Source organism: Petromyzon marinus, unplaced genomic scaffold (genome assembly GCF_048934315.1).
Source record: "Petromyzon marinus isolate PM22_M1 ecotype Great Lakes invasive population unplaced genomic scaffold, UKy_Petmar_22M1.pri1.0 PM_G_Scaffold_98, whole genome shotgun sequence".
In the NCBI taxonomy this organism is placed as follows: Eukaryota; Metazoa; Chordata; class Hyperoartia; order Petromyzontiformes; family Petromyzontidae; genus Petromyzon; species Petromyzon marinus.
In genome coordinates, this window is record NW_027423055.1 from 131,308 (window position 1) to 152,011 (window position 20,704).

General features: G+C 45.4%; 1 long non-coding RNA gene across 1 annotated transcript; it reads left to right on the forward strand.

The window, feature by feature from the left end:
• The first annotated feature begins 11,689 nt into the window (after positions 1–11,689).
• LOC142922475 (uncharacterized) lies at positions 11,690–18,485 on the forward strand. Its single transcript, XR_012940066.1, has 3 exons — positions 11,690–11,746; positions 18,001–18,123; positions 18,423–18,485. It is a non-coding gene; the product is annotated as an uncharacterized LOC142922475 (long non-coding RNA).
• The last annotated feature ends 2,219 nt before the right edge of the window (positions 18,486–20,704 follow it).

The following is a 20,704-nucleotide window of genomic DNA, read 5'->3' on the forward strand; positions in this document are numbered from 1 at the left end:
AAAAGACCGTTGCTCAACTGACGGCGATAATTCCACACGCGCACACGCCGCACGATACCACCATGTGCGTGTGCGCGCGTCTCACCCTGGCAGTCGAGGCCTCTGCGCACGGCCTAGCGGGTGACACGACCGTCAGCTGAGATGGATGCGAGGGTCTCCCCACGGTCCTCCTCCCCACCTCCTCCTCGCTCGAGCCTCACCCCCTGCACCTGCACCACTGCACACATGTGTTTGCCCGACTCGCTGAGAGAAGGCATCCAAATGCACACGTGAGTTCAGCCTCATGGAATCAAGCAACGTTTCTTTAAAGAGATTTGAAGCGTTCGTGACTGCAGGGATCCATACTCTTTGGTTCTATTCGGTAAAGTCACGTGGGTAAAAAAGAAAACAATAAAAAATCACGACGTTTCGGCCACAACACAAGTGGCCTTCATCAGGTGAAGGGACCGGACTGTCCAGAGGACCTGAAGAGGGCCGCTTGTGTTGTGGCCGAAACGTCGTGATTTTTGTATTGGTTTATTTTTTTACCTACGTGACTTTACCGAATGGAACCAAAGAACGTTTCTATTTGTTCACAGTTTGGGTCTTGCTCCCTCAGTATTGCCACGGTGGAGAGATGTTAACCCCCCCGCCTGGTATGTCAAAGGTCGTGGGTTCGATCCCAATCCTGATGCACTACACTTGGATGTTTGGAATTTGCATGTTTTCCCCGTGGTCGCGTGAAATTCTCACCAGGACCTCCGGTTTTCCCCTCCGCCTTTAGAAACACGTGTTTAGAGTATTTGGCCGCGATAAATTCCCACCTGAGAAGCCACTTTGTCGAGCTGTTATGTGTGGCCAGGTCGCTTCTGTAAAAGAGCTACGTAGCTCAGTGGAACTCACCTGGTAAAATAAACAATAGTTTAGTTTAGCGTTCTTCCCGTGTGCTATTGGCGGCAATGCCTTGAGACACGTGATCATGTAAGAGAATGTTAGAGCAGTGCACCCCCCCATGTGTCATAGAATAGTTGCAGAATTGTTATTTTTACAGGACTTTTACCAAAGAAACCTTCGTATGCCCTTTTTACCTTACACAGTAGGGGGCGTACTTTCTATGCATTGCAATGGGATTGTTGCATGGCAGTCAAACCGAAGATTTACATTCGTAAGAGCTGCAATCTTGATAAATCGAGTGCAAAACCGAAATAAACTGCGGGGCTTTTTTGTCAGCGAGGTCTCCTGCTACTCGATCGGAAGCACGTATTTAGATCGGGGAAGATTTTACTCACCACAATCGTGCCATCATCAGGGCATTCACCTTGAACATGAACATTCGCCCTATTTGCGATTGGAGGTTGCGATTGCATTCAACACATTTTTTAAAGCCTCTGAATGTCGCGCCTCTAGTGGCAGCAGGGGTCACGTGACCAACTGACATACAACGAATGTGATTTAAAAAAAAATAGATTTTCACACACACACGTTAATGGATGAATCGTTTACACCCCCAGTAATATGTTGATGCATTCAGGAAAACCTCCTTGAGTCTCAAGAATATGTTCAAGAGCCAGACCGTGCATTGGGATGTGATGCAATTCACACGTTCAGCAATTCGCATGAGAAGTAATCCTTGAAGTCTCAGTTGTCTCCAGTGGTGTATGTGGAGTTTACAGTAGCTGCATCATTTACAAGAACTAACAACATGCAGCATGTAACCATGATAATAATTTTCAGCCGTTTGTAAATTCCCTGATGGATGAAAGCCTCCCCATGGCGTGTTCGATTAGCGCGGTTGGCTACGTACGGTGCGAAAGAAGTTCATCACACGTACGTACAGTTCTGGGGGTGTGTTTGACCATACTTCACCACAATGGTCAGTAAGGGCTGGTAAAGGCGGAGGAACAGTTAGCCGTGGCAGCGAATCCGAGTCGGGTCTCCGGGTAAAAAATTCAGTGCGTCAACCAGTGCCCCACCGCTCCACCACGGCGTGTGTATGAGTGAAAAAGCAATTGCTTGTTACGTGCAGAATTCAAAACAATAATGACATCCACAGTCCTATTCCACTGTTACAGTTTGTTAGGAAAGAAAAACTGAAATCGTGCTGAGGCATTAAGCTGCCAACAACTACGCCCGCCATTCGCCACTGCGCGGCGGTGATGTCACCACGACGCTTGTGCCAAGCTACGTGCACTTTAAGGCCACGTTAAGCAACCGGGCATTGTGGGCGCATCCCTGTGGTTTTGAAGCACGGTTGGTGGATCGCAGATTTGTTAAATGCCCAAATCTGCCCGACTGCAAGGTGGCCAAGAGAAAGCAGTGCAGCAAATTGGCTTCTTGAATCAATCTGCATGCCACTTAAGAGTGAAATCCCCTCGTCCGCTCGAGTTTTTTTTTCTCTGGGTCACTCCGTCTCCCTCCCGCACGCAGAGCAGTGCCTTTAACAACACGGAATTATATTCTTGGTTCTTTCGGTAAAGTCACGAGGACAGCCCTGTCCTGTCACGAGGACAACGCTCTCCTCATGACAGCACGGTCCCTTCACCTGATGAAGGCCACTTGTGTTGTGGCCGAAACGTCGTGATTTTTTGTTGTTGTTTTATTTTTTTACCTACGTGACTTTACCGAATAGAACCAAAGAGTTTGGCAGGGCTTTCCTGAAAAAGTATTCGCGCCCAAGTTACACGCTCCTGGGTAAACAAGCGTCAAGTTAAAGTAACTACGTAGGTATTGAGATCCGTAAAACACTCAAGCTGCCTTGCGCCCCACAATGCGCTGTGTGCTCTTTGTCACGACGAGTGCAGCAGACACATCGCAGGGAAGCCTTCATTCAGCTGCGGATTGAATGTGGCGGACAGATGGCAGTGCCACGTGACACGTTTTGCGATGACGGTTTTTTCGCAACGTCACTTTTACTCGTTGATTCGCTTTTATCTTGCGCCTTTTTAAAACTTGTTTCGGTCTCGGTGCGAATAGAGATTGCGCAATAGTTATTCAACCACAGTTCGCTCAGCCTGTGCCCGCCGTAATGCTGCAAACACGTGCTGACAGTTACACGGAAAGTAACAGAAGGGGCAAATTAACTACGGAAGTTGATTACATAATAGAATCGCCACGTCATATACCCATGAAAACGTGTTACACAGCATTAATTTCACGGATAATAGAACCATTGGGTTTGTTATTTCATAAACGTTTCGCCAGGAAATGCGATGTTTTAGAACAAAATATACGCGCAAAGATAATCACCGAATGACTACCGTCATGAAAACGGAACTTATATTGTCGCGATACATCGCAGCATCGCCAGGTCACGGCGACTCTAGGTTTGACCAAATGAGCAGCTCGTCATTTGCGTGACTTTCACGTTAATTGCCCTGTGGCCCGGAGCTCCAGTGTTTAGTTTGGCAATGGCCACCCTGCTCACTGCTCTGATTGCGTGTCTATTGGAGAATGTGTCCGTGCCTACGTACACACGGCTGTGGCTTATGGCCAACATCGGTGAGGAACGCCTGAAGTGGTCCTAGGCCTCCCGTGGGGTCTACTCGGCCTTGAGCGCGGTGCCTTGGTCATCCTTTGTGTCGGTATCGGCACTGGGAAGACAAAGGCGGCCGTGGTCTTGGCTAAACTCTTCCCTCGTGCACAGTGCTGGCCTCCGTAGGTGCTGGCTCACAGCACTTGGCCCCGACAGGCTGCTAAAGACCTTATAGGGGGGGGGTCTTTGTGCATCATTCTACAATTATCAGTCTGAAGATAATCTGATGTTGCAACTTATGACTTTACTTATATATTTATGTGCGTGCAATTTTTGTTCCATTTCTCATGTGGGAGTAAATTTCTCTCCGATTTTTTTAAATTTGTTTCCAAGCTGTAGTTTTTTTTATTTTAGCTTTTGTTAATTTTCTTGACGCAGACTGTGTCCTGCTCTCGTGAGTTCTCATTTGGTTCAACGAAGTAAACTCTGCGTGCATGTGTGTGTACGTACGTGTGTGCACGCACAAGCGTGTGTGTGTGCGCACTGCGCGTGTATGTGCGCACTGCGCGTGCCATGCATGTGTGCGTGTGCATGCACGCACAAGCGTGTGTGTATGTGCGCACTGCGCGTGCCATGCATGTGTGCGCACGTGTGCGGCGCTGGCCACAACACCACCCCCGTGCGCCGTGCCCACCTTCATTGCCGTTCTCCAGCAAGCGCTTGCCTTAACACTCCGTGTAGAATACATGGGGAATATTTGTCTTTGCGTGTTCCTCCAGGGTCTGTTCAGCAATGCTGATGTTCTGCTCAAGCCCAGCGGCCTCCTGGTTCTGCAAGGGGTACGTTCGCTACCGAGCGTGACCGAGCGCTAACGCATTTGCTGTTTTTGTTGCAGAGGTCCATCGTTTAAACCACCCCCGCCCCTCCCCCACGCAGCCACCCTGGTTAATACTGCGGGTGTATAGACCATAGATGTGCACTGCCTGCTTCACAGTGGAAGGCAAAGATCCCGTGACGTCGTTCTAAACAAGAGTAGGGCCGCGTGCTCGCCGCACGCTGCAAATCAGAGAATTGCCGGCAAATTACTCAAATCGGAATGACGCGTTGTGGGCACCGCTCCAGTGGCAGACTTCTGCCGCAGGTCACCCGTGCAGACTCATCCTGATCGCTTGGTGTTCTCAGCAGGTTCATCAAAGAGACGCTCGCCAACAGCGGTTTTCACTCCTCACGCAGCAGCCTTAGTTCTCACCGGGTTAAACAAGAGCAGAGGCGCTCATGGCTGTTTGAACTCCTCCTCACGCAGCCTTAACGCAAGTGAACGGGATTGTCTTCCCGCAGAGCAACGCGGATCTTGACGCCGTCTTGCGTGAGAGGTGAACCGAGTCCCGCTCCGCCGCACTTTATTTCTGCCGATTCTGCTCGCGGTTCAGCAAAGCTTTCGTTCACCCAGCAGAGCCATCAACATCCTGACCAACGCCACGGCTGGTGGGTTCAGAGCTTCTGGGTACCGGGGGTTGTAGTTGAGGAGTGTCACACGGTGGTTGTTGTTGTTGTTGTTTGACCATACCTCACCATGCTGGTGGGTGATTGATAAGGGAGCACATTGTCTCGCCTCTGGCCGAGTACGCGACCGGTATGGGTGCCGCTATCCACTGTCTACCATCTTTGGTCTTCCAAGGCTCTTGGCCACGCCTAGGCTGTACTCCGTTGAATATTTTTTTAAATATTTTAATTTATGCATGCAGAATGGACCTTGTTGAAATAACGGGGTTAAAATTGTACTCCACGATTGGCGGGTGGACTGATGGCACGGCGGTCGACATACTGCGGTTTAGACCCGTCAACCCGAGTTCCATTCCAGGCCATGGCTAACATCGGTGGCAAGTGATATCAGAACCGGTCCTGGGCCTCACTCCGTCAATCCCGCACTGGCCAGTAGTGTGGCGAAGATGGGCAAACAACCATAATACACATACTGTGGCAATGGCTTCGTCTAGCAGTGGCGTTAAATTACTATAGTTATTGAATAAAATATCTGAATGTCAATCTAGTGGCAATCCTTATTTGGGCAAAGCTACGCCCAGTGACTGCGGTTCATTAACATAATGCATTCATAGAAGCCGTCGGGTTCAGCAGCCACGCCCCATCCCTCGACATATGGCCAGTTAACATTAACATAATTTATTCAGTTACAGAGCTGCTCTTTATGGGAGGGGCGTGTCTCTTACCCCGGAAGTGACGTCACGTTACCTGCTTACTCGCGTGACTTCGCGAGGTAACAGGAGGCTGCCGATCGGCGCTTGCACTGAAATCCGAGGTGAGAAATTCTCATGGTGGTGGTGGTGGTTGTTGTTGTTGTTTACCAAGGTAGAGCCTCTCTCTCTCTCAGGGATGTCAGTTGAGTAGCAGCGAGCATGGGAATCGATGTCCAGGTTGGAACTTTACAACGAGGGGGCCTTGCCTCCTGCCCTCGCCTGATTGCATTCACTTTAATTATCTCGCTTAAGTTTAATTTGTCTTCACCCGGCTCGCCACTTTGTAACTTTGTTTTATTGTAAATATTCACGCAGTTTTTATTTTCTTTTGTTAGCAGGCCAAGCCCGCTTGAGCTGCTATACCGCTCTTGTTATCAGAAGCGACCTGCCCACAACAACACAAGGTGAGGCTTTGTCAACGTGTGTGAATGTTTTGACTTAAAACTTTGGTGACTGCAGGAATTAATATTCTTGGTTCTTTCGGTAAAGTCACGTAGATAGAAAATAAAATAACAGATAATAAATTAAATGAAAAATAAAAAAATGAAAATGAAGCAAAAAACCCACGACGTTTCGATCGCAACACAAGTGGTCTTTATCTTATTGAATTTAATCTGTTATTTGTATTTTCTATCTACGTGACTTTACTGAAAGAACCAACAATACGTGCGTCAATGTATCTATCGGTCAAAGACGCTAAGCGCGTGCCGCTGTTGACTCTGAATGTGTGGAGGGGAACACCTTCACCACGGGGAGAGAGAGACAGAGACACGGATAGCCTCGGCTGTGTTGATTGATCCTCGATTCATTACTTGGTGGAGTGAGGAAGAATTCATGCTGAGCAGATGAAGGTGGTCAGGCATGGTTCTGGTCACACCACCACCTGTTTTACTCATGGCAGTGTGTGACAGTGTCAAGTTTGTGTATGCAGTAAAGTCTATTAACTCTGTTGAACACGAGGATATATAAAAACAATAGTTTATTTTAGTTTTCCTCTGGAACTCTTTATACGAATGGAAACATGAAGTTAACACAGCACACACATTCAGCTGAAGTCGGAACTGTTCATCCCCAGCATTCAAGGACATAGCATGGATTCACACCTGAGTTGCGATTGAACGTTTATTAATGCATTTCTGCATAACAGAAATAGTATTGTTTTCAACACCCTTTGCTATGTCAGCCGTATTTAGCTTTCATAAATATTTCTTTTGTAGTCAGACAGCCGAAATTGTGTACTTAGAGTTTTGGGTTAACATTCATCTTGAAGATACGAGGGCTTCCAGGCATATTCATGACATTTCCCCTCTCACTGTGTGCCATAACAGCCCGTGGAGAGAAACCCTTCAGGTGCACTCTGTGCGGGAAGGCATTTGCACGTTCATGAAATCTGATTAATTTGGGAAACTTTTTCACTACATCATGAATATATTAATAAGTATAGACGTGTAAGTCACGTGTGCATTCCTCTGTGCCTGACGTGTAGATGGTGTGGATATTATTTTTTTCTGTTTGCAGCTGACGCTTCCTCTGCAGAATTGTTCTGATGGAGCAAAGGCACTCAGCGCAGCTCGGTACGACAAGTCAACAATGCGACCAGCATGCATACAGCACGGACCGGACTGGAAATTTGACACGGCACCAGAGAACTCGCACAGGAGAGAAACCCTTCAAATGTACTGTGTGTAACAAGGCATTTGCATGGCCATCAGTTTTTCAGAACCACCAGAGAACACACACAGGAGAGAAACCCTTCAGGTGCACGATGTGCGGGATGGCGTTTACACAGTCATGTAATCTTGTAACACACCAGAGAACACACACGGGAGAGAAACCCTTCAAGTGCACTGTGTGTGGGAAGGCATTTTCACAGTCATCAGCTCTTAAAATTCACCAGAGAACACACACGGGAGAGAAACATTTCAAATACACAGTGTGTGGGAAGACATTTTCAGATTCATCTACTCTTAAAACATACCAGAGAACACACACAGGAGAGAAACCCTTCAAGTGCATTGTGTGTGGAAAGGCATTTTCAGATTCATCTACTCTTAAAACACACCAGAGAACACACACAGGAGAGAAACCCTTCAAGTGCAGTGTGTATGGAAAGGCATTTTCAGATTCATCTCATCTTAAAAGACACCAGAGAACACACACAGGAGAGAAACCCTTCAAATGCACTGTGTGTGGGAAGACATTTTCAGATTCATTTGCTCTTAAAACACACCAGAGAACACACACGGGAGAGAAACCGTTCAAGTGTACTCTGTGCGGGAAGGCGTTTTCAGATTCATATAATCTTGTAACACACCAGAGAACACACACGGGAGAGAAACCCTTCAGGTGCACTCTGTGCGGGAAGGCGTTTGCACATTCATCAAATCTTAAAGTACACCAGAGAACACACACAGGAGAGAAACCCTTCAAGTGCAGTGTTTGTGGGAAGGCATTTTCAGGTTCATTTGCTCTTAAAACACACCAGAGAACACACACGGGAGAGAAACCCTTCAAGTGCAGTGTTTGTGGGAAGGCATTTTCATGGTCATCTGCTCTTAAAAAACACCAGAGAACACACACGGGAGAGAAACCCTTCAAGTGCAGTGTCTGCGTGAAGGCATTTGCACAGTCATCTGCTCTTGTAAAACACCAGAGAACACACACGGGAGAGAAACCCTTCAAGTGCAGTGTGTGCGTGAAGGCATTTGCACAGTCATCTGATCTTGTGAAACACCAGAGAACGCACACAGGAGAGAAACCCTTCAAGTGTACTCTGTGCGGGAAGCCGTTTGCAGATTCATCAAATCTTCTAAGACACCAGAGAACACAAAAGCATCACAAGGAGTCGAGTCGGAGTCTGATATCAGCTTGTGAAAGTCAAAGTGCCGCAATGAGCCCATCCCTCATGAAACAAGAACCGGACGAAAATCTCAGCTTTGACACTTTTAAAGGTATCAAGGTGAAATATGAAGAGGTGAAGGTGAAATGTGAAGAAGTGATGAGCGAAGAAGTGAAGGTAAAATGTGAAGATGAAGATTCAACTCCAAAATGGGACCTTCACATCGTAAAGCAGGAGGAGAATTCTGACTGTGAGTCAGAGTGAGGCAACTCCCAGCAGTTTGTGGAAGTGGAGGTGTGGGTGGACTTGCTCCTAGACAATACAAAGTCAAGTGGAGACCCGGTAGATGTGTAAGCTTGATATAATGTCTATCCAATAGATGCACCTTTGTCACAGGCCTTTAATGACAAGAATGTGAAGTTGAACACTTTGTGGGCCCGTGGGTTGGGTAGATCTCTAACCAGGAGCAAGAGCCAATAAGCTCCCAAGCATTCACTATGTTATCATAATAATTGCTTTTACATGGTGCTTGCTTAATCTCCTCAGCAACTCGGAGTTTTGTGTCATACCTCGCCTGAAACACTCAATGAGCATCCCCAAGTAGCAGCTGCCCCTGTGTGGCACAAGGTGGTGACCCTGCACCGGCCTGCATGTGGACAAGAGCCTATCCATAGGGGGCGATGATTGATGTGTAATCTCAGTTGTGTAGTTTGTAGGTAATGTTTAGAATTTGCTACATTTTCACTCAGACGCCAGCATGCAATGGCCTACTCGTTTTGAATGACACAATAGTATGTTTTACATACACTGTGAAGCAGACTGCTTTTTTTAAAAAAGCTTGTTAATACGATGTAACGTGATGCAGGATATTTCACTGAAGTAATCCAATTTTGTTAATATGCCTGTCAATAATTTAGAATGAATACTTGTCTGATTTTGTGCATACTTGCAACATTTGATCTGCAAGGGTCAAACATTGAATAAGTGATGTTAGGACAAGGTGTGTGTTTGTGTTTGAAAGTAACCTGTACAGAGAACTCAGGTGAGACCCGTTGTTCTTGTGATACAGGTCAAATGGTGTTTTTGTGTTCCACGAAGCATCTGGAGCAACTCATTGTCTTTGAAATAGGTCACGCTCGGATCATTCATCAGTTACAAGGCATACCACTTAAAAGTTACACGTATAGGAGGAGGTACATTCTCTACAACACGAATTGTAGTTTTGTCTTACGTGTTGACGTAGATTTTGTCTAACTAGGACTAGAAATGTGCCTTGCTGATTGACGTCTGGATGTTCGTACCTATCGGTTGAAGCAAACCCCACTGCTGTTGTTGAGACGCTGTGCACCAATAATAGTCCAACATATTGACGGCCTTCAGGCCAGGAAAGTCACAACATTTGCACACGAAGGACGCATTCACGCAAGTACCCCATGCTCCGTTTTGAAGTTTTAAAATGAAGCATCTTTGAATTGTGTTGTGTTTTGAATTAGATTATTGTATTTCTTCATTAAAAGCTTGTCTCAATTTACATCTGGAAGACGTCATTGAAAACGATATTTCGTGTGAATTTTCTCTCGTCGATAAGTAGACGATGGCCTTGCCGGGGGTTCGGTTCGATGCGGACTTTCACCTGGTTGGGATTGCGGGATCGAGATAAGGCGACACGGAGCTGCTGGCCGTCTGCAGATCGATTCCAACGTAATCGAGCGTCTGCGCCTCCGTCGTTGGTACAGGCGGTGCGTGTCTCCGTTGTGGAGTTTCTGGATAATGTTTGGAATTTCCGCAATTTTGACCGTGACACCAACATGCAATGTGCGTTGTGAATGACGCAACGTTATGTTTTACATCTGCCGTTTAGCAGACTGCGCATATTGTGGTGAATGTTACTGGGGTAGCCAGGTGTGCCTGTCGGATTTTAACCTTGAACCTCTGCAAAGAACCAAGAATGTGCTACCACATTCTTGGTTCTTTCCGTTAAGTCACTTAGATAGAAAATTAAAAAAACAAGAAAATTGGAAAATAATAAATTGATGAAAAGATGCCCATTGGTCGACTGAGATGACTGTGCCCCCCACAATTTACACACACACAGAGTGTACACACACACAGTGCACACAGTGCACACACCCTCAGTGTACACACACACAGTGTACACACACACAGTGTGTACGTGTACACACAGTGTACACACACACACAGTGTGTACACACAGTGTGTACACACACACAGTGTACACACACACAGTGTGTACGTGTACACACACAGTGTACACACACACAGTGTGTACGTGTACACACACAGTGTACACACACAGTGTACACACACACAGTGTACACACACAGTGCACACACACACAGTGTACACACACACAGTGCACACACAGTGTGTATGTGTACACACACAGTGTACACACAGTGTACACACACAGTGTACGTACACACAGTGTGTACACACACAGAGTGTACACAATAATTTCAGTTTATTTATTTTGGTATACCCCTGTGAGCCATTCGGCTCTTGAATCAAGTGCAACCACAACAAACACGAACAAGAAACACATCTTAAAGTGACTACTTTGTGTGACTCTGCAAACAGAAAATCCATGAATAAAAAACAGCAAAATATTCCTGAAAAAAGCACCGTACACCAACGCTGTGTGCTAAAAATCCCAGTGGGATGCAATGTCCACGTTGTTGTTGTTGCTGAGTTCAAGGGAGGGAGCAATGGAAAATGAATCTAAATCAACTTAAACTCCAATCCCGCTCTGTGACGTCACTACTCAGCACACCTCATCGGCGTGAAACGCCAGGGGGAGGTGTCCCTCGCTAGTGACGTCATGTCATCAAGGTATTCACCCCACCCCGTCTACCGCGCCCTTGAGCGTGACGCCACCTCTGCCTGTGTCACTTCCGTTATCTGTACAATCCTTATTTGGGCAAAGCTACGCCCGGTGACTGGCGGCTCATTAACATAATATATTCGTGTCGACTGTCGCGAGTTTATTGCGACGGGTTCAGCACCCACGCCCCATCCCTCCACGTATGGGCCGGCCTCATTAACATAATTTATTTAAATTAAGACCCGCTCGTTGCGGGAGAGGAGTGTTCTTGTACCACGCAAGTGACGTCATCTCCTGCTGCCGCGTGACGTCACGAGGTAACAGGAATCTTCCGCTCCGCGCGTGAACTGAAATCCGAGGTGAGAAATTCTCATCGCGGTTGTGGTGGTGGTGGTTGTGGTGGTGGTGGTTGTTGTTGTTGTTTACCAAGGTAGAGCCTCGCTCTCTCTCCCGTAGGGATGTCAGTTGAGTAGCAGCGAGCATGGGAATCGATGTCCAGTTTGGAACTTTACAACGCGGGGCCTAGCCACGCGGGGCCTTGCCTCCTGCCCTCGCCTGATCGCGTTTGCTTCAATTATCTCTCTTAGTTGAGCAATCTTTGTAAGAAAGTAATCTACCAGGCTATGCGTTTATTGTGTGTTGACCGACTCTCTGTGTTGCATTGCATTACATTTCCAAGTTTTACTCAGTTTGTTTGATTAAGTGAGCTTTTGATTTAAAGCTTTCTTGACTGCAGGGATTCATATTCTTGGTTCTTTCGGTAAAGTCACCACCACGTAGAAGGGAAACAATAAAATAATAATATAAAACAATAAAATTCTCACGACGTTTCAACTGCAACACGAGCAATCATCATCAGGTGTGAAAACCACAACAAGAAAATGTTCTTTATTGTTTTATATTTGTATTATTTTATTGTTTCCCTTCTACGTGGTGACTTTACCGAAAGAACCAAGAATATAAGTGAGCTTTCTCTCTCTGCGTGTCCTCGTGTTATTATTATTTCCTGCAGTCACCAAAGTTCCAAATCTCTCATTGACACAAGGCCGTAATTATAATATATTATAATAATTATAATATATATTGGTGGGGGACATATCCCCCCCCTAATAATCAAATATGCTCAAAATGTCCCCTTCAAATATATTGCTATAAAATATATTTTTTAAAATAATAATTGCTATGCTATGTTAATAAAAACAACTTGCTAAACCTTGGCCACAAAATGTGGACTTGTCTTCATATAACAATGCGTAGATTTTTGTTTATATGATTGCCTTGTACTTTATGAACCCCTAATCTCTGCCATTACATACTATGAAACAAGAAAAGTTAAAAAATAAACAACAGCAATGTAATACAATATTATACATTATTGTATCAAATAATAAAAAATTCCATCCCATGTATTAGTGAAATTTTGCAATATTTTAGGAAATGAGTTTTCAAATTTAGATTTTTTTTTTCCTGGAGGGGGACCCCAGAGCCCCTGGTAGATTTGGTCCCCCCCCAATGTTGACTCCATGGCTACGGCCTTGCATTGACTCACGGATTTCTCTACACCCCTCCCCTCTCTCTCTGCCCCCCTCTCTCTCTCTATTTAAGGCCTCGACACAGAGGCGTTGTTTCTCTGTGTGCCTACAGTGAGGGAAAAAAGTATTTGATCCCCTGCTGATTTTGTACGTTTGCCCACTGACAAGGAAATGATTAGTCTATAATTTTAATGGTAGGTTTATTTGAACAGTGAGAGACAGAATAACAACAATAAAATCCAGATAAACGCATGTCAAAAATGTTACAAATTGATTCACATTTTAATGAGGGAAATAAGTATTTGACCCCCTCTCAATCGGAAAGATTTCTGGCTCCCAGGTGTCTTTTATACAGGTAACGAGCTGAGATTAGGAGCACACTCTTAAAGGGAGTGCCCCTTATCTCAGCTCGTTACCTGTATAAAAGACACCTGTCCACAGAAGCAATCAATCAGATCCCAAACTCTCCACCATGGCCAAGACCAAAGAGCTCTACAAGGATGTCAGGGGCAAGATTGTAGACCTACACAAGGCTGGAATGGGCTACAAGACCATTGCCAAGCAGCTTGGTGAGAAGGTGACAACAGTTGGTGCGATTATTCGCAAATGGAAGAAACGCAAAATAACTGTCAATCTCCTTCGGCCTGGGGCTCCATGCAAGATCTCACCTCGTGGAGTTGCAATGATCATGAGAACGGTGAGGAATCAGTCCAGAACTACACGGGAGGATCTTGTCAATGATCTCAAGGCAGCTGGGACCATAGTCACCAAGAAAACAATTGACAACACACTTCACCGTGAAGGACTGAAATCCTGCAGCGCCTGCAAGGTTTCCCTGTTCAAGAAAGCACATATACATGCCCGTCTGAAGTTTGCCAATGAACATCTGAATGATTCAGAGGACAACTGGGTGAAAGTGTTTTGGTCGGATTAGACCAAAATGGAGCTCTTTGGCATCAACTCAACTCGCCGTGTTTGGAGGAGGAGGAATGCTGCCTATGACCCCAAGAACACCATCCCCACCGTCAAACATGGAGGTGGAAACATGCTTTGGGGTGTTTTTCTGCTAAGGGGACAGGACAACTTCACCGCATCAAAGAGACAATGGACGGGGCCATGTACCGTCAAATCTTGGGTGAGATCCTCCTTCTCTCAGCCAGGGCATTGAAAATGGATGGTGGATGGGTATTCCAGCATGACAATGACCCAAAACACACGGCCAAGGCAACAAAGGAGTGGCTCAAGAAGCAGCACATTAAGGTCCTGGGGTGGCCTAGCCAGTCTCCAGACCTTAATCCCATAGGAAATCTGAAGGGAGCTGAAGGTTCGAGTTGCCAAACGTCAGCCTCGAAACCTTAATGACTTGGAGAAGATCTGCAAAGAGGAGTGGGACAAAATCCCTCCTGAGATGTGTGCAAACCTGGTGGCCAACTACAACAAACGTCTGACCTCTGTGATTGCCAACAAGGGTTTTGCCACCAAGTACTAAGTCATGTTTTGCAGAGGGGTCAAATACTTTTTTTCCCTCATTAAAATGCAAATAAATTTATAACATTTTTGACATGCGTTTATCTGGATGTTTTTGTTGTTATTCTGTTTCTCACTGTTCAAATAAACCTTCCATTAAAATGATAGACTGATCATTTCTTTGTCAGTGGGCAAACGTACAAAATCAGCAGGGGATCAAATACTTTTTTCCCTCACTGTATGTGTGTATCTCTGTGTGTGTGTCTCTGTGTTATGTCTCTCTGTCTATGTGTCTCCGTGTCTGTGTTTTGTCTCTCTTTCAAATTGAGCAATCTTTGGAAGAACGTTATCAACCAGTTGGGGTGTTGACTCTTATGTTGGCCGACTCTCTGTGTTGTATTGCATTACATTTCTATTCTATATTTTAAAGCTTTCGTGACTGCTAGGATCCATACTCTTTGGTTCTATTGGGTAAAGTCACGTAGGTAAAAAAATAAAATAACAAAAATAACGACGTTTCGGCCACAACACAAGCGGCCTTCATCAGGTGAAGGGACGAGACTGTCTGGAGGACAGCGCTGGAGTGGAAAAAGCCACGCGCAGATCACGACCTTTAAGCTGTGTGAGAAGAAACAAAGCGCATTGACAAAGGAATTAGCATATAATTTAGCATTGAAATGGCTCATTGAAATAGCTAAGTTAAAGTATACACATCCGCAGAGGCACCCCTTGACAAAGGAATTAGCATAGAATTTAGCATTGAAATAGCTGAGTGATTAGCTTGTAACTGGTCACAGAAATAGCTATGTTAAAGTCAGAGCATATACATTCACCGAGGCACCTAGTACAAATCAAACAGGAGAATTTTGCGAAACACAACCACGCTCAGACCGCGGACCTTTAAACTGTGTGCGAGCAAACAAGGTGTCCTGACAAAGAAATTAGCATTAAAATTAGCATTTGATTGGCCGATTTTAGAAAAGAGGTGTTGTACGTGCCGGTGGACTTGCCGTTTGGCGCGGGGGGGGGGGGAGAGTTTACCTATTGATGGTGTGAAAAGGGAATTTATAAGAGCTGCGAAAGTTTGGGGTACCACTACTTGAAAAATATACTGTACCATTGAAATTAGTTTAGTTCGATTTAGAACATCTTTTCAATGGTTGCTAAATTTGAAACCATCTTCTCGGTTGAAATTGTGTCTGTGTTTGTAGATCGGAATTGCCTCGTGAACAAATCTCTGATAAAAACCCGTGGGTTTGCAAAGAACCTTGGTATCGGAGAAAATTATATCGTGATCACCCGCAGCGTTGTAACAGTGATCAGCCACGGCAGAAGAATTCGTTTTGCCGTGTTTCAAATCTGATTTGTGCTCGCAAATTCGGTCAGAGACATGTCGCTTTGTTTCCCTGATATTGCAATCACCGCAGGTACAACTCAATTTGTAAACCCCGGGGTACTGTAAGTCAGGAATGACATCCTTCACGGATGGGATCAGATCACGAATTTTGTGTACTGTATTGAACCGGACCTGGATCTTGTGTTTGTTTAGAATTTTGGAAATCTTTTTAGTAACGCCTGCTATATATGGTAGTGTGGTGGTTTTGACCGGAGTATCAAGTGGTTGTTTCTGTATGGAGGGAGAAACAGCTTGGCGGATGGTACGGTCAGAGTAACCATTCCTTTTGAGGGCCAGGTGTACATGTTTTAATTCACTGGTCAGGTGGTGTTGGTCCGAAATGCAATGAGCCCTATGGTATAAAGTTTTGATGAGATAATTCTTTTTCGCTGGGTAGTGGTGGGAATCAGGTTTCAAGTAGGAATCTGTGTGGGTGGGTTTCCTGTAGACAGAATGCCCCAATGAGCCATCAGGTCTCCTCTCAAACAGAACATCTAAGAATGGTAGCTTGCCGTCTTTCTCCACTTCCATGGTGAATTTGATGGCGGGATGTTTGGAATTGATGTGGTGTAGGAAAAGGTTCAGAGCTGGGAGGCCATGTGGCCAAATGACGAAAGTGTCATCCACATATCTCTTCCACAGGGAAGGTCTGAGGGTGGAAGTCTGGATGGCGTCTGATTCAAATTTCTCCATGAAAATATTGGCTATCACTGGTGATAAGGGGGATCCCATGGGGGTACCCTCATTTTGTTTGTAGAAGGAGCCATTCCAAGTAAAGTAGGTATTGTTGAGGCAGTGCCTAACCAGTGCAGGTGTGTTGGGGTCTAGTCCATGTTGGACCAAATTTTCAATTATTTCAATGGTATCAGGTACTGGGACCTTGGTGAACAAAGAGACCACATCGAAGCTGACAAGGATATCGTCAGGGGACAGTACAACGTCTTTTACCTACGTGACTTTACCCAATACAACCAAAGAGTATGGATCCTTGCAGTCACGAAAGCTTTAAATCTAGAAGTGTACACACACAGTGTACACACACACACAGTGTACACACACACACTGTACACACACACAGTGTACACACACAGTGTACACACACACACAGTGTACACACACAGTGTACACACACACAGTGTACACACACACAGTGTATACACACAGTGTACACACACACTGTACACACACACACTGTGTACACACACAGTGTACACACACACAGTGTACACACACACAGTGTACACACACACAGTATACACAGACACACACAGTGTATACACACAGTGTACACACACACAGTGTATACACAATAATGTCCACGTTGTTGTAGCTGAGCCCACGCACCCAAGGGAGGGAGCAATGAAAATGAATCTAAATCAACTTAAACTCCAACCCCGCTCTCTGACGTCATCACTCAGCATTACTTCATCGGCGTGAAACGCCAGGGAGAGGTGTACCTCGCTAGTGACGTCATGTCACCAAGGTATTCCACCGCACTCTTGAGCGTGACGTCACCTCTGCTTGGGTCACTGCCAGTGCCAATCCTTTCTAGATTTAAAGCTTTCGTGACGGCTAGGATCCATACTCTTTGGTTCTATTGGGTAAAGTCATGTAGGTGAAAATAAAATAACAAAAAATAACAAAAGAAACGTCGTGATTTTTTGTTATTTTATTTTTACCTACGTGACTTTACCCAATAGAACCAAAGAGTATGGATCCTAGCAGTCACGAAAGCTTTAAATCTAGAATTGATTACCTCTACGGGGAGGGCTTTCACCTATCTGTTAGAGCTTTTAACAGACAACGGGACAAGAAGTCGCAACTCATCGAGACGCTGACCTTCCTCAAAAGATGCCGTGATCACAAGGCGCTTTGTTTCTTCTCACACAGCTTAAAGGTCGTGATCTAAGCGTGGCTTTTTTCACTCCAGCGCTGTCCTCCAGACAGTCTCGTCCCTTCACCTGAGGAAGGCCGCTTGTGTTCTGGCCAAAACTTCGTGATTTTTTGTTATTTTATTTTCACCTACGTGACTTTACCCAATAGAACCAAAGAGTATAGTGCCAATCCTTATTTGGGCAAAGCTACGCCCAGTGACTGGCGGTTCATTAACATAATGTGTTCGTTAAAGCCGTCGCGAGTTTATAGCGACGGGTTCATTGCCCACGACATATGGGACGAGTAACATTAACATAATTTATTTATTCTCTAATTTATTTAGCTACGGAGCCGCTCATTGTGGGAGGAGCGTGTCTCGTACTCCGGATGTGACGTCACGTCACCTGCTTCCGCATGACGTCACGAGGTAAACAGGTAGCTATCGCTTCCTGCACTGAAATCCGAGGTGAGAAATTCTCATCGTTGTGGTGGTCGTTGTGGTGGTGGTGGTGGTTGTTGTTGTTTACCAAGGTAGAGCCTCTCTCTCGTAGGGATGTCAGTTGAGTAGCAGCGAGCATTGGAATCGATGTCCAGGTTGGAACTTTACAACGCGGGGCCTAGCCACGCGGGGCCTTGCCTCCTGCCCTCACCTGATTGCGTTTACTTTAATTATCTCGCTTAAGTTTAATTTGTCTTCACCCGGCTCGCCACTTTGTAACTTTGTTTTATTGTAAATATTCACGCAGTTTTGATTTTTTTCACCAGGCCAAGCCCGCTTGAGCTGCTATACCGCTCTTGTTATCAGAAGCGACCTGCCCACAACAACACAAGGTGAGGCTTTGTCAACGTGTGTGAATGTTTTGACTTAAAACTTTGGTGACTGCAGGAATTAATATTCTTGGTTCTTTCGGTAAAGTCACGTAGATAGAAAAATAAATAAAAATAACAATAAAAATAATTAAAACATTGTAAATAAAGCAAAAAAACTCACGTCGTTTTGATCGCAACACAAGTAATCTTTATTTAATGTAATTGTATTATCTGTTATTGTTATTTTCTATCTTCGTAACTTTACCAAAAGAAACAAGAATACGTGTGTCAATGTCTATCGGTCAAAGACGCTAAACGGAGGGACCCGCAAACTCCAAATATACAGCAGGCGTCAGGGTCGGGATCGAACCCACGACTTCCTGTATACCAGGTGAGGTAGTTAACATCTCACCACGGAGAGAGACACGCAAACTCCAGTTAGCCTCAGCTATGTTCGTTGATCCTCAATTAATTACTTGGTGGAGTGAGAAAGCAATCATGCCGAACAGATGAAGGTGGCCAGGCGTGATTCTAGACACGCCACCGCCTGTTTACCCAGTGACAGTTTACAGTTTGTGTTTGCAGTAACGTCTATTAACTCTGTTGAACACGGAGGTTATAGCATAACAATAGTTTACTTTTGTTTTCCTCTGGAACTCTTTATAATAATGGAAACAGGAAGTTAACACAGCACGCACATGCAGCTGAAATCGGAACTGTTCATCCCAGCATTCAAGGACATCTGAGCCTGGATTCATTAATTTAGTATTGTTTTCAACACCCTTTGCTATGTCAGCTGAATTTAGCTCTCATGAATATTCCTTTTGTAGCCAGACCGCCGAAATTGTGTGCTTGGAGTTTTGGGTGAACATTCATTTTGAAGATACGAGGGCTTCCAGGCATGTTTACGACCATTTGCCCTCTCATTGTGTGCCATAACAGCCCTGTGATGAATTTGGGAAACGTTTTTACATCCTGAATATATGAATAAGTATAGACGTGTAAGTCACATGTGACTATATATGCATTCCTCTGTGCCTCGATACTGACGTGTAGATGGTGTGGATATTATTTTTTTCTGTCTGCAGCTGACGCTTCCTCTGACGCTTCCTCCGCAGAATTGGTCTGATGGAGCAAATGCACTCAGCGCAGCTCGGTATGACAAGTCAACAATGCGACCAGCGTGCATACAGCACGGATCGTACTGGAGATTTCACACGGCACAAGAGAACTCACACAGGAGAGAAACCCTTCAAGTGCAGTGTGTGTGGGAAGGCATTTGCATGGCCATCTGCTCTTGTAGAACACCAGAGAACACACACGGGAGAGAAACCCTTCAAGTGCAGTGTGTGTGGGAAGGCGTTTGCACATTCATCTACTCTTGTAATACACCAGAGAACACACACGGGAGAGAAACCCTTCAAGTGCACTGTGTGCGTGAAGGCGTTTGCACGTTCATCTCTTCTTGTAGAACACAAGAGAACTCACACAGGAGAGAAACCCTTCAAGTGCAGTGTGTGTGGGAAGGGGTTTGCACAGTCATCTACTCTTGTAGCACACCAGAGAACACACACGGGAGAGAAACCCTTCAAGTGCAGTGTGTGTGGAAAGGTGTTTACATATTCATCTGCTCTTGTAATACACCAGAGAACACACACGGGAGAGAAACCCTTCAAGTGCAGTGTGTGCGTGAAGGCGTTTGCACGTTCATCTCTTCTTGTAGAACACCAGAGAACTCACACAGGAGAGAAATCCTTCAAGTGCAGTGTGTGTGGGAAGGCGTTTGCAGATTCATCACATCTTCAAGTACACCAGAGAACACACACGGGAGAGAAACCCTTCAGGTGCACTCTGTGCGGGATAGCGTTTGCACAGCAACAACATCTTCAAGTACACCAGAAAACACAAAAGCATCAGAAGATCCACAAGGAGTGGAGTCTGAAATCAGCTTGTGAAAGTCAAAGTGCCACAATAAGCCCATCCCTCATGAAACACAAACCGGAAGAAAATAACAGCTTGGACACTTTTAAAGGTATCGAGGTGAAATATGAAGAGGTGATGGTGAAGAGGGAAGAAGTGATGGTGAAGAGCGAAGAAGTGAAGGTGAAATATGAAGAAGTGATGGTGAAGAGGGAAGAAGTGAAGGTGAAATGTGAAGATGAAGATTCAACTCCAAAATGGGACCTTCACATCGATGGAGGCAACGTGAAGCAGGAGGAGAATTCTGACTGTGAGGC